We start from the raw sequence: 13,975 nt of genomic DNA, 5'->3' as shown, positions 1-13,975 counted from the left end.
GGAGAATGGACATAATATTTGCATTTTACATCCTTGAGGAAATTGATTTGAAATGTATCATGGATATGTCTGATATCAGGGTATATTTAAGTCACATAACCATTGATGGAACACAGGCAGTGGTGAAAGTAATGATAATTATCTCAGTGGAGTTCCCTCTCTCCATATCTTCTATCTCTAAAAGGTGGTATGCTCATCATCCCCTTCAAGGAAGAAGGGAAACACTGTGCTCTAGCATAAGGCATTTCTGGCTGATATACTGTTTTAGTAGCAGTAGTAGTAGCAGCAGCAGTGTTCTATTATTATTTCTGGTCTAATCATTATTTTGAATTTAAAAGAAATTTTCTTTTTGAACTCCATTCCTTTGCCAACATTTTAGAGATACACAGAAAATGTAAAACAGCAGGATACTCCCTACTTCAAATAAATGAAGAGGATAAGAATGATTAAATAAAAATTAGAATTGTATACCCTAAAGTAATATTTTCTAACTTTCTGTGAATAGCAATCTATCTTGCAAGTCTTAATTATAATGTGAAAAGGGACTTTCATTTAGTTTCAATATTCTTTCATCAAAATAAAATATTTATTTGTTTCTCTTTTTGCTGCCTAAATTGTATTACTTCGTTGACACAGTCCACTGATAGTTGTATATTGAATATATTCGCATATATATAGGTATGTGATTGAATAAATATAGCCCATATTTGCTTATAGAACAACAAACACCAGCATAAATATTCTTCTAGCTCTGCGAGGGAAGGGATGTTTGTTTCAGGAACGATATCAACTACCAAGAACTGTATCTGGAACATATTTTGTTCTCCGTAAACAGTTCTTGAATGATTGCTCCTAATATATCACTTCCTCCCCACCAACCTCCGCTTCAGAAAAAAAAATTGGATATGGTGTTTGATTTTGCTATAATATTGTGCTTAACTCAGGATTTGGAAATTTGTATGAATAATTTGTATAGAAGAACATATATTGAAAAACTATGTTGAAAGATAGTGTATGTTACATAAGATTTACATAAAGACATTTTGATATAACATTTAAATTTGTCAAGCTAAAGCTATCTATTTCCTTGAGGATTTATGGTAAATACTAAAATTGGGGCGGAGGTAGAGTTCTTTTTCATGCCATTGGAAGAATGACCTTTGTAACTAACACTGCCATGTCCCTGATGAAGTCCTTGGCTGTGACCATCCCTCTTTAGACTGAGGGATGAAGGTAAGGACAAAAGGGTAGTTCACATTTTCATATAATAACTATTTCCCAAAGAACACATTTCTGCTTTAGAAGACTTATTTATTATCCAGAACACAACCTACCTACTTCTGTGGTTGAAAATCCAACTCTTAATATGTGAGAGAGCTGGACTTTACATTGTGCAAGGACTCTCTGGGTGCAATAAGGTGCAGAAACACCAAGCCTAAAAAGAACCCCCAATTTTCCTACCCTTGTGACTATAAGAGGGTCACATGACAATGTGACAATGACTCTGAAGGTATCTTTGAAGACTAAATTGGCTAAAGGTTACAGAGTCTTCACCTGATTTAGATCTTTCAACAGAAACCCAAACAAGTCATATGCTGGAGGCTTGATGAACAAAAACATTCATATTCGAAGGGGAATTGTTTTCATCTGAGCTGTGTGGTAGAACCTTGTTTCTCTGTTTACTTCAAAATTATCAGTCTACTTGGCAGTCACATCAAACTCACTATAATTGTCATTTTATCAGTTATTCCCAAGTTGGAAGTTTGTATGATAAACTGCCAACCTCAGATGTCCAAGAATTTGTAATTTTCTGTCTTCAGTACTAATCACAGGTGGTTTGGAGTCAGCTACACAGAGGAAGTGTCATATCGTATCTCAACCACCCTTTTCCTCATTCTTGGCCTGAGGTAGAAGGACATGGCATCCCTGGGGGCCTGCTTCACAACAGCTCAAACTTCTCGATGTTTCTTTAGGAAGAAACAACTTCCCTTCCCAAGTTATTGATGGATATGATGTCAGATCTAGTTAGCACTTGCTTAGATGGTCAGCAATTCTTGGTTGTCCTAAGAACCATGCTCTACTATGGGAAGGTATAAAACAAATAACTAATTAGATGATCCTCTGACATTTTTTCAGATCAGACTTTCAAGTCCATTAGTGCTGGCAGTAGGGATTATCTGTTCATAAACTAGCGCTTTCATAATCCCTTTTATGGTTATCTTCAATAATATTTTATTTTAAATAGATTATCTAGTATCACTTTTTTTGTTTCTGCATTTACTTTTTCATTCCTTCACTGTTGCTCCAGTAACATATATTACAAAAAATAATATTTTATTGAAGTATGGTTGATTTATAATGTTGTGTTAATTTTTAATGTACAGCAAAGGGATTCATTTGTACAAATATATATATATATATATATATATATTTTTTTTTTTACATTTTACTTTCCATTATGGTTTATCGCAAGGTATTGAACAGTTCCCTGTGCTATAAAATAGGACATTGTTGTTTATCATAGTTTGCATCTGCTAATCCCAAACTTCCAATCCATCCCTCCCCTATCCCCTCCACCTCGGCAACCACAACTTTGTTCTCTATGTCTGTGAGTCTCTTTCTCTTTTGTAGATAAGTTCACTTATGTAGATAAGTTCATATTTTAGACTCCACATATGAGATATCATATGGTATTTGTCTTTCTCTTTCTGACTTACTTCATATATGTATGATAATCTCTAGGTCCATCCATGTTGCTGCAAATGGCATTATTTTGTTCTTTTTTATGGCTAAGTAGCATTCCATTGTATATATATACCACATCTTCTTTATCCATTCATGTGTTTGTGGATATTTAGGTTGTTTCCATGTCTTGGCTATTGTAAATAGTGTGTAGCATATGTGTTTTTGTCTAAAGTTGCAGATGAGAAATAGCATCTTGGTTTATGATGGGATTCATCCTGGGGACCACTGTTGCTTCACCTGTTGGTTATTTTAGAATAAAAACTGATCCAAATTTATAATGTTTATCCATTCTCCTCAGGATGCAAAAAATCCTGAGCTGAGAGACGTTCAATACCGTTAATTTATTGATATCCGCAACTTTCTACCTCTGACTTGTAAGAAAAACATTTCTAAACATGTGATTTTTCCAACTGATATTTGCAGTAATTGGCCACAGCAACTGACACAAACTTCATATCTAAGGGAGCCTATGACCCTCGCGCTAGCGGCAATAACGAAATATGTTCCAATGTCCACTGCGGTAAATTTTATTACTGTTTATAAATACCTACTTCCCTACTCTGGAGGCGATGCTTATTTTCCCTTCCCTTACTAAAACCAGACTTTGATATGTTATTGCCTTTAGCCAACAAAATGTGAATATCAAATCCAGGAAGAAATTTTAACGTCTGTGGTTTGCAAGGCACATTTTCTTTCTCCATGCCCTACTGAGTGAAGTGCTCCAGATAGAGAGCTGGGTCCGGTGGGAGGATAACTTGAGAATGTGAATCCCTTCCATGCACACAATGCCTCTTACCTGGGAATAGGCATGAAATGTAAGTGAGCAATAAACTTTTATTGTTATAGGCCGCTGGGATGTTTGTTTGTCTGTCGGTTTTTCTTTGACCATATTTATCACAAACTCCTATTAGAGAAAATGTCTTCTGCTTCATAGTCTCCAATTTACCAACTAGGGTATTTTCATCTTCTCAAAAACTCTATCATCACTTTGGCTTCATCTTAGTATGTACAAAATTATTACTTTCCATTGAGCCAACTCCTTTTTTCTGCTTGTTTTTCTCTACTCCCAGTATAATGGCATATATCTGATAATTTCTTCTGCTGAGGTGATATTTGCGACAGCTGGTGAAGTGTCCTTACTTTCCAGTGATTCTCAGTCTTAGTCATATAATGAGTGGACCGCACTGTGAATCATACATCTTCCTAGTGTTTAAAACATTTGTCACCGGGACCATTTTTCAAACGTATGTGATGTGCGATTCAAAGATAACCATTGGAATCTCTTTATTAGGCAGCAGACTATCTATTCAGGGTTCTTATTTCCTTCTGTAGAGCACCTTGAAAATGTCACAGATACATTATTTCAATTTAATTATGGGATAATTAATTATATACTCCCTACTAATGTGACATAGAGACCACAAAATACTTAATTCGTAATTAAGTGTTCTGGTTAAATCCTAATGTTTAATTTCTGAACTCGTAGGAACCCAATGCAAATTGCAATCATCTTTTAAAATGTAGAACTTTCAATACCCTTTAAAACATCATTTGGCATCTCTTCCAATTTCCAAACAATATAATGAAAAGGTTTTAGAAAATTCCAATATCATATTCCTTTCAGCATATACCTAGACCACATTTTGCTCAGAAACTGCAGTTGAGGACCACCTCTCCACTGAAATCTGTAGGTGTTGAGTGATTGGCTATGAAAAATATCAAGAGTATTATTCTCAGGTGAGATTATATTCCATGGCCAGAGGACAATTATATCGGCCACTTGACTTTCTTCTGAAGATTTGTGTGTGTTGAGGAAGGAGGCATGGGAAGGGAAATGGGATAGAATGCTATCCTGGAAAAGCAGAGAATACGTGGTGGCATTAAATCCTCCGATGCAAGATGGGTTTACTTACCTGCAGGGATCTGAGATGGTGCTTAATAGACCATGGTGTTCCTAGGACAGAGTAGACTGGCAGCCCATGAAGATATTACTTAATTTATAGCATAAAAAAAAAATCAGGAGTAGGTGAGCAAAATACTGATACCAGCTGCTATAATGGAAACTCTTAGTCTCTCAGTTTCCAGATCTAACTGGTTTTCAGACTTAAAACTCGTTGATTAAAAAGGAGCCAGGTTCCCTTGAGGAAGAGCCCTTCAATGTCATAACAAACGTTTAAAATAAGTATCAGCCCAACTCTTCCCCCAAAGCACTTAATTTTTTGTTAAATTTACTATACTTATGGAAAAAAGAAACCAAGATCTTTTGAAAGCTGTGGGGTTCAGCTGACACAAAACACCATCAGGGCCCCTCCCCACTTGGTGTAGAGATAAAAGCAAGCTAGTTGATTCATGACATGCTGTCACAAGTCCATCCCCTGGATGTCTTACAGCCCTGCAGACCAAACTTGTGGTTATGTCTATAGTCCCTAAATGTATAATTGGTGTGATGGCAGAACTGTCACCATGGTTTCTTAGCCCAGGGAATGAGAGCCATTATGGTAGGAAAAGCCAGACAGAAGTCTCTGAAACATCCCCCTCTACATAGAGAAGATAGTCTGCATCAGTGTCATGTCCCACGTGGAATGGCAAAGACTAGTGTCTTAATGCGTGCAGTGTTACAAATCCTCATCGCATTTTATTTAATTCACCAATACGGCCACTGCAAAAATAAGATGGATATTGACAGAAGACAGTGGACCACTTAAACATAATAAAGTGGTAGTACAAACGTGGCTGCTGTGAGAGGTGGGATATCTTTACTAGAAAAGATTTGAGCAGTTCTGGAAATGGTATATAGCTAAGGATCTGGTGACGTGCTATTTTCAGTCTCCATAAGGAAAGATGACCCTAACCAGGACAGATTCAGTGCCTTGCTCCAGAACTATGATAATAGTATCAAAATACTTACACAGTTTTAAATCAAACTTCTTACACAGTTTTAAATAGAGTCAGGGACTTCCCTGGTAGTCCAGTGATAAAGAATCTGCCTTGCAATGCAGGGGACGCAGGTTTGATCCCTAGTCAGGGAACTGTGATCCTACATGCTGCAGGGCAACTAAGCCCACGTGCCACAACTATAAAGAAGGCACCAACTCTGGATTCACATCCTGCAAGGGGCTGGGGTGTATTTCCAGATGTGGTGTATACATTGAATATACAGCCATCATAAGATGCTATATCTCAACAACCTGGAATATGGGTCCAGAAACCAGAGTGGAAATAGGATTGGCTCTCCTCACCACTATTCCCAAGCACCACTTAAAGAAATTTATGCTTTCACCCACAACTTTGTTGGATGATATGTGCTGATCCCAAGAATGAAATGACTCCACCAGTTTATATGGTAGAATTTGCACAGATCCTAAAGTTATGACCTATCAGCTTGTCATTTTGGCCTCCTCCAGAGAAGACAGATTGAACTTCAAGTGGAAGAGGAATGGATCTGAGTTATGTAATACATAGGCTGTATTGATGCTATTGGAGCCTGGCTTGTATCACCGCATTCTATTCTGGATTCAACTGAAGCTTCAGTGGGTTCCTGCATATACTGACTCCCATCTCAGATTTCTCTATCTCCCTCCTTGAGGACTCACTCTGACCCCTGGGGCATGCTTAAAAGCTTAACAGTCATAGTCAGAAATATCATTGTTGAAAGTAATATTTAAAAAATAATAGTGATTTTAAATTTTCTTGCACAACACTGTATTAAAAGCTATATAAATTCTCTTATTTTTGATTAAAATTAAAAGAGCAACATGAACTATAACATAATTAAATTGCATTATAAATTGCATTATAATGCAATTAAATGTATTATGGTAATCTACAACATTTGTTATATTTTTGTGTTAAATTTTTAACAAACATGGTGCACATTTTAACATGCACAGATTGTTTTTAAACATATTGAGTAAGATTCGTATTATTTATCTGAGTTACTTAACCATCTCTATATTTAATTGCAAACGTTTCCAGTGATAATTAAATTTATTTTTTAAACTAAAAGAAGCGTCAAAACATCACAGGCAAATTGAGGTCGCTATTTAAAAAATTCAGAAGCATAATAGAGTTAAGTAACACTTGAAGATTGTCCACCAGAATACAGAATCTGAGCGCTGCATGCCTCAGTTAATTATGTCTGAGTCACAGCTGGGGACACTAAGAATGCTTGATAACAGGCTAGTTTAGCAGAGTCTTTTTCTACATTCTTGACCCCAATCGCCCTGTGATGTAGGGGGATCTCCAGATATTTCAGCTGTGCCCTTTCATTGTCCCAGATTTTGACTGTGTTATTCTGCACCCTGTGGTTTGTGACCAATTGGCTGTCACTCTGGTTTCGCACTTTCAGAATATTTCTGTTTTACTCTCGGGCAAGTGGTGACATTTTGATGAGGTCCACGCCATATGTGAGCCAAAATATTTCAAGAGAGCTCTCTCTGTTCTCTCCTATATATGCATCAGTGTTCCTGTGCAATTGTGAAAGTCTGGTCTGGAGGTTTTACATCTAATAGCGATTTTTCACAACTTTACTTCCTATTACCTGCGTTGGATCCATCCCAAGACTAAATCATAAATCTCCTAAAACCTCCAGAATTCACTCACATCTCTTCATCTTGCTCATTTCATCCTAATCCAAGCTACCATCATCTCTTGCAGTGGACACCTAAATAACCATTGTTCCTGTCCCAACTGTTATCTGCATCCACTCATTAGTAGCCAGATAATATTTTTGAAATATAAATGCAGTCCTGTCCATCCTTCTGCCCTCCTACCTCATTGATTCACGTTCACATCATTCTAGGGCTTTGCACAGTGCTTAGTCCTTAGTGCTTCCAGTTCCCGGGGCTCTGCACAGACTTTGCTCTGGCAGTCCCTCTACTTGTAAAGCTTTCCTCCATGCTCCACCTGTAATTATCTCCTAGTCATCCTACAGGCTCAACTGTCATACATACATGTATGCCTTCTGTGAGGTCTCCATGTGTTCCCATAGCATCATGCACCTGTCCTAATTAGATCCTCATTTATTTTATTTTTGGATGATTATGTGTCTATCTCCCTAATTTGACTGTCAATTCCATGTGGTCAAGGCTGGATTTACCACTGTATTCAGAGTGCCAAGTGGGCCTTGGTTGGGAGGGCATGAAAAGTTGCAATAATTGATATTAAAGCTGGTGAATTAAGGAATATGATGGAGTCCAAGTAATCAATATGGTGGTCCGTGGAGTTAACAAGGGAAGGGAATACAATGGTCCTTATTCCCATTTTTCCTCCTTAATCGTTCCACTGTTCTATTACAACCAAATAATAGTTGACTCCTCTCAGGAATTGTAAAATTGGGCAGAGGTATTGCTCTGCACCGAATTGATGTGTCTTCTTCATAACATTAATTCTACAGGAGCGGGCACGTCTAAGCTCAAACAAGTGAAGAGAATTGAATGAACAAGAACTCTTGGCGCACAGCTCATTTACAACATGAGGACTCTGTTTATTAAAGACAAGCTCTGGGCAATATTTTTCAGAATCGTGTCTCAAAAACATTCGTGTTTCATGAAAAAGCAAGGAAACGTATCTTCTCCCTGAAGGAGAAGATATTTTCTTGAGAGTGTTTTACGTACATCATAGAAAATTGCTGGATTTAGTCCAGATAAATTATTCATCATTTTCCCTGGGCTAAGCTGAAATTTTAAAGTAATGGCGAAGTTTTTGCTTCATCTCCATAATATAACTTAAAATATTCCCAGTTATGCTTTAAAACGTATTTCAGAATTTGTGTCAGCAATAACAGCTCCTCAGAAAATTATTGAACTCCTTTTGTGTAATAAACCATCCATTCTTTTGCAATTACAAATTTACTATCTAGTAGCAAAAATACAGTTTAAAAAGTGTTACCTACACATGAGCTTAATTTCCCCAGGTATCAACTGTCTGTGGTTTTCATTAGCAACATTCACTTGAGATCCATGGGCAATTACCTGCACCTTGTCATGGAGGTCCTTAGGATCCTTCGTATTTCCCCACAAATATTGCTTTATCATTGATGCCCAAGGAGTTTTTGGAGGCCCCAAGAGGTGTCTTGCTTGCCTTTTACATGCATATCTATCCTGCTGGGTGCAGTTCTTCCCGGCAGTTTGACCATTCTTCAGCAGACACTGCAGTGTTCTTACTGACGGAGCTGGAACCATCCTGAGCATTTCTGTCCTGATCAACATCTTTACTGTGCTGTTAGGCACTACTGACGCTGCCTTAGGAGGAGCAGATTTTGACAGATGCTGCTGCTGCCGTGCTGAGTATCGTGGTGTCTCTGTTGCTGCTACAGCTGTTGTCCCTTATGTGCACCCCCAGAAATGGCCCGAGGCAGCAGTAGGTCTAAAGCTGTTTTGCTCTACTGCTGGCAAAGTGCAGGAGAAGGCACCTTTCCTTCGATAATACATTCTCTTAGATTTAGAGACATTCAGAAGAACTTATGACAAGTACCTTGCCTTATATAGTTTTAGGCAGACATTCCTTCCTGTATTTGTTTTGCTTCACTCTACTTTATCATGTACTTTTCTTCTATAGCTCTCGAGCATGAATCCATTAGGGATTATGCTGTGGTAACAAACCTCAGCATTCCAGCTCTGATCATGACCTTAATACAAAAAGCTTAGTTGTAGCAGGTCATAACACATCTTCAAATTCTGCTTTGAATCAACTGGTGAGTGCTGGCAACCTCCAACACAATTACAATTAATTTGTATAAAGAATAACCTTATACAGAGTTCTTTTCCAAATTATTGTGATAAGAGTACTGAATTGAAATATGTTATTCTTCCCAAAAGACAATATTGATTAAGAAAAAAAAGAAATAAGGTAAGGCAGTGTGGAACATACCACACAAAACTAAATAGATTAATTAATTAATTAAAAATCAAAAGCTTGTGTATCTTATAATCCAGTTTATTTCATGAAAATAGATCTTCAAAATCAAATTAAGATAGCTATTGTGTTCTTTTACCACCATCGAAAACCTTACCTTAATTGAAAAAATAAAAATAACATGTACTATAAATTATGAAATACATCATAAGGATCGTTACAGATACAATTTATTCATTGATTGTTGCACTCACTATCAACATTTTAAGACCAATTTCCTTAAAAATAGAAAACAAAAGAGTACATGTTATAATGCAAAATAAACTAAAAAATATTCATTCCTATGAGATCTTTCTTGATCTGCAGAGAGGAATATGGAAAAATCTGACCTCACCATTTATCCTAATAGCATTGACAAAAATATCATGAACAACTAAGTCACGATGACTTAGGTCTCTACCTGGACTTAGCCTGAACTTCACAAGTTAAGAACACAAGCTTCCTCCACAAGACTGCCTTCACTTCAGACAACAGCTGCAAGCTTGGGGATTCCCAGACACCCACAGTCCTGGCCAGCTGGCTACAAATTTGAGAGTTCCTGCTACCTCTTGGGTTCATTAATTCACTAGAATGACTCAGAATTTGCTGACAGCACTATACTTACAAATGCAGTTTCACTGTAACAACAAGGATACAAATCAGAATCAACCAAAAGAGGAGATGCACCAGGTGTCTCTTCTAGAGATTTTATTGGGGTTGCATTATGTAGACGTGACTGATCAAATCTTTGGCTGTGTCATTGAACTCCGTCTATATTCCCTTTTCTTCCCTGGATGTTGTGCTGATATCAAGTGGCTCAAAGTCCCAACCTTATAATCATGTGATCTTGCTGGCTTTGCCAGTCCCCATCCTGAGTCATTTTATTAGAATAAACTATCTAAGGGTCCATCCAGAGTCACCTCATTAACATAAATAATTAGAACAGACCACAAATAACAAAGACACATCTATCACTAGGGAAATCCCCCAAGTTTAAAGGCTCCCTCCCAGGAAACAACGACCAACAAAATTCTTTATTATACAATAGAAAATCTGTCCATGCCATTTCTTTCTTTTATTTAGCCTTTCTTTTTCAAATTTCTCTTTTAGCCAGTAATTTAAAACTACCTCTTGATCTATAGCAATTTACTCTGTCCCATGTGAAATTTATTAAAATGTTATATTAAATTGCCTCAGACATCGTTTTTGACCTCTCCATTACCATTTTCATTACCTTATTCCTATCAAACCAATTGTGTTCCTACATTATATAAATCTGTAGTCCCCTAGCTGTTACATCTTCTTCATTTATACAACAAACAAGATAAACTCAAAGAAAACCATACTAGAACACGTCATAATTACACTTTTGAAAACTAACGACAAAAATAAAATCTTGAAAGCAGTTAGAGATAAATAATGTATCATTTGTAGGGGAAAGCCAATTCAAATGAAATCTGATTTCTCATCTGAAACCAAGGAGGCCAGAAGAAAGTGGCATGATATTTTTTATGGGCTGAAATAAAATAATTGTCAACCATGAGTTCTATATTTGGTGAAATTATCTTTCAGGAGTGAAAGAAAAAACATTTTCTTACAAAGAAAAATTAAGAGAATTTGTGAATAACAGCCCTACCCTTAAAAACTGGTTAAAGGAGTTCTTTGAGTTGTATTGCATACAGTAGGCTCCTTCTTGAGCTTTTATATGAGTACTTATATAAAATACTCCTTGTAAGTTTATATATGAGCATGTAAATATATGATTTATAAGTTATATTTGATTACTGAAATTAAAATAAAAGGCCATGTGATCCTCAAGACAGCATTTAAAACTGTAGCAAGTAAAAGGAAGTTAAATGGAAGTGAGATTTCCACACTTGATTGGAAGTGGTGAAATGTTGGTACCAGGAAACTATTATAAGCCACATGTGTATATTACAATACACAGAGATGGAAAGTAATTGGTGAGTTTTATCAGAGAAGTGATATATTGTGGCTTACATTAAAACAAAACAAAACTTATGCTGCCAGGTGGATAATTAATTCCCTGGAGATAAGGGACACACACACACACACACACACACACACACACACACACACACGAGGTTATTACAGTGATTTATGTGAAAGGCAGCTTGGCACAGGGTAGTAATGTTTAAGATGATGGGAAATGGTAGATGCTGGATATATCTTGAAGATAGTACTATGAGTATTTACTGGTATATTGAATGGGGGTGTGAGTTCCGAAAAAGGAAAAGGATGACCTTAAGAGTCTTGATCTGAGCCAAAATATGTAGTTGCCCTTTATCCAAATTGAAAGTTTATAATAAAACTTAGGTTTTGGAAATCTTACTAGCGATTCTTAGATGACACTTAGATGTAGAGCTGTGTAGAACTTTTAAAAATATGTAAATCAAGAGTACAGAGTATAAAATAAAACTAGAATATATGTATAAAACTTTATTCTGCTTGGTGGGTTGCACAGTAATATTAGACCCACGAGGCAAGATAAGATCACATTAAGAGTTGAGGTACAGAGAGAAGAGAAATGCTATGAAGACAAACTCTGGTGACATCCAGAATTAAGACATCATGAAGATGAGGTGACCGAGAAAAATAGACTGAAAAGGAACAATAAATGAGGTGTGAGAATTGAGAAAGAGGTATTCTGGAATGTAACTTAAAAAAAAAAAAAAGGGTTTCAAGAATAAGCTGTCAATCTCCTGTTACAAATGCTGCTGAAAGTTCAAATGACATGACTGGGACTGACAATTATATTAGCCTGTGTTCTATTGCCAGGATCTAAGAGTAATTTCAATGACCATAAATCTCTATGAGATGATTTAATGCTATAATGATGGAGTGATAGATTCCATATTGATAAAATGTATGAAACCCTGTACAGCTGAAAGAACATAAAGCTATTTCCTGTCCACTCCCCTACTTGCACGCTATGCACCCTCTCCGTCTCTAGACGTAGGTGTTGCAACCAGAAAATGTACAAAATGTCTTAATTCATAGGTTTTGATTCTGAGGTAAATACAATAATTACCTCTGTTCTTTATTAAGAATTTTTTTAAGATCAAAGCAATCATGCCACAAAGAGGAGTGAGGGCACTGCCAAGGGCACACTCTATGTATTTAATCTACCACATCCCTTCCACCTGAGCAAAGTGCTGTGAGAAAGCTATAAACAGAAAATGCAGCCAGGAGTCATACAATTCTGGGGTTATTTGTTCCACCAAAAATCTATCATTCTCCCTGACAGACATGCAGATACTGTGAAGGTGCAAAGATCTCATCTCAGTGAAATTAGATCATGCTTGATAAGTGATGACTCTTTAATGAGAATTGTATGCATCAAACTGTAGATCTAAGAAGTGAATTAAAACATCACTCAAGCAGATAGGTTAGGAGACCAAAAATGTGTGATTTCCCACATCTCCTTTCTGTTGAAACACTGATTCTGGGTAGATTGTTTCCAAGCACGTGATTTACAGAAAAAATACGGCAGAAGTAGGGTCAGCATGTCATCCTGAAAACACAGAGGTACTGTGTCAGTTGAAAAACATAACTCTGGAAATCATCTACAATAAAAACCAAAAAAATTAATTTTATTAAAAAAACAGAAAGTCATAAGAAAAATGAAAGCTGAAGATGATGTACTGAGGTAAAAAGATAACAGGATTACAAAAGGAAGAATTGCATGGACAATAAAATTGTAAAAGGAAAATGTATGCTGATAGTGCTAAAAAACTGAGACATATAAAAAAGTGTCACCACATTACAGCAAAAATAAATAGAAAATTAAAGAATCAAGAACTGTCCTATAAAGAAAAGTTTTAAAATTACAATAATAATGAACAAATTCTGCAATCACTGAGCCTCAAAAAACCCCAAACACTAAACAAACACATAATAACAAAATTAGAGGTCTTTTTATAATTGATCAACTATTATTATAAACTTTTAAGGTAGAGAATTTGGGGTTAAAAATTCAGTTTCTAATGAATGTAAATACTTATTCAGATAATTAATGATTCAGAAATTTTATCATACATGCTTTTATATTTTTAAAGCAGGAAAAAGAAGTATATATAAGCATACATACATACATACATACATATATAAGCTGGCTGAGAGATGAATTAAAATTTACACTTTAAGAATAAGGCAGGGGTGACAGTACAAAAATGATTGCTTATAACAAATATAATCCAATTAATACTTTTACAATTAAATATAAATTTTACAACTAAATATAAATATCAAAATAATCTTGAAGCCAAAAGATGGGATATAAATTGTGAGAGTGTCATAACAATAATCTCAGTTC

The sequence above is a fragment of the Lipotes vexillifer genome, unplaced genomic scaffold (assembly GCF_000442215.2).
Source record: "Lipotes vexillifer unplaced genomic scaffold, Lipotes_vexillifer_v1.1 scaffold582, whole genome shotgun sequence".
NCBI classification, from domain to species: domain Eukaryota; kingdom Metazoa; phylum Chordata; class Mammalia; order Artiodactyla; family Lipotidae; genus Lipotes; species Lipotes vexillifer.
Note: the sequence above shows the minus strand (reverse complement) of the source record.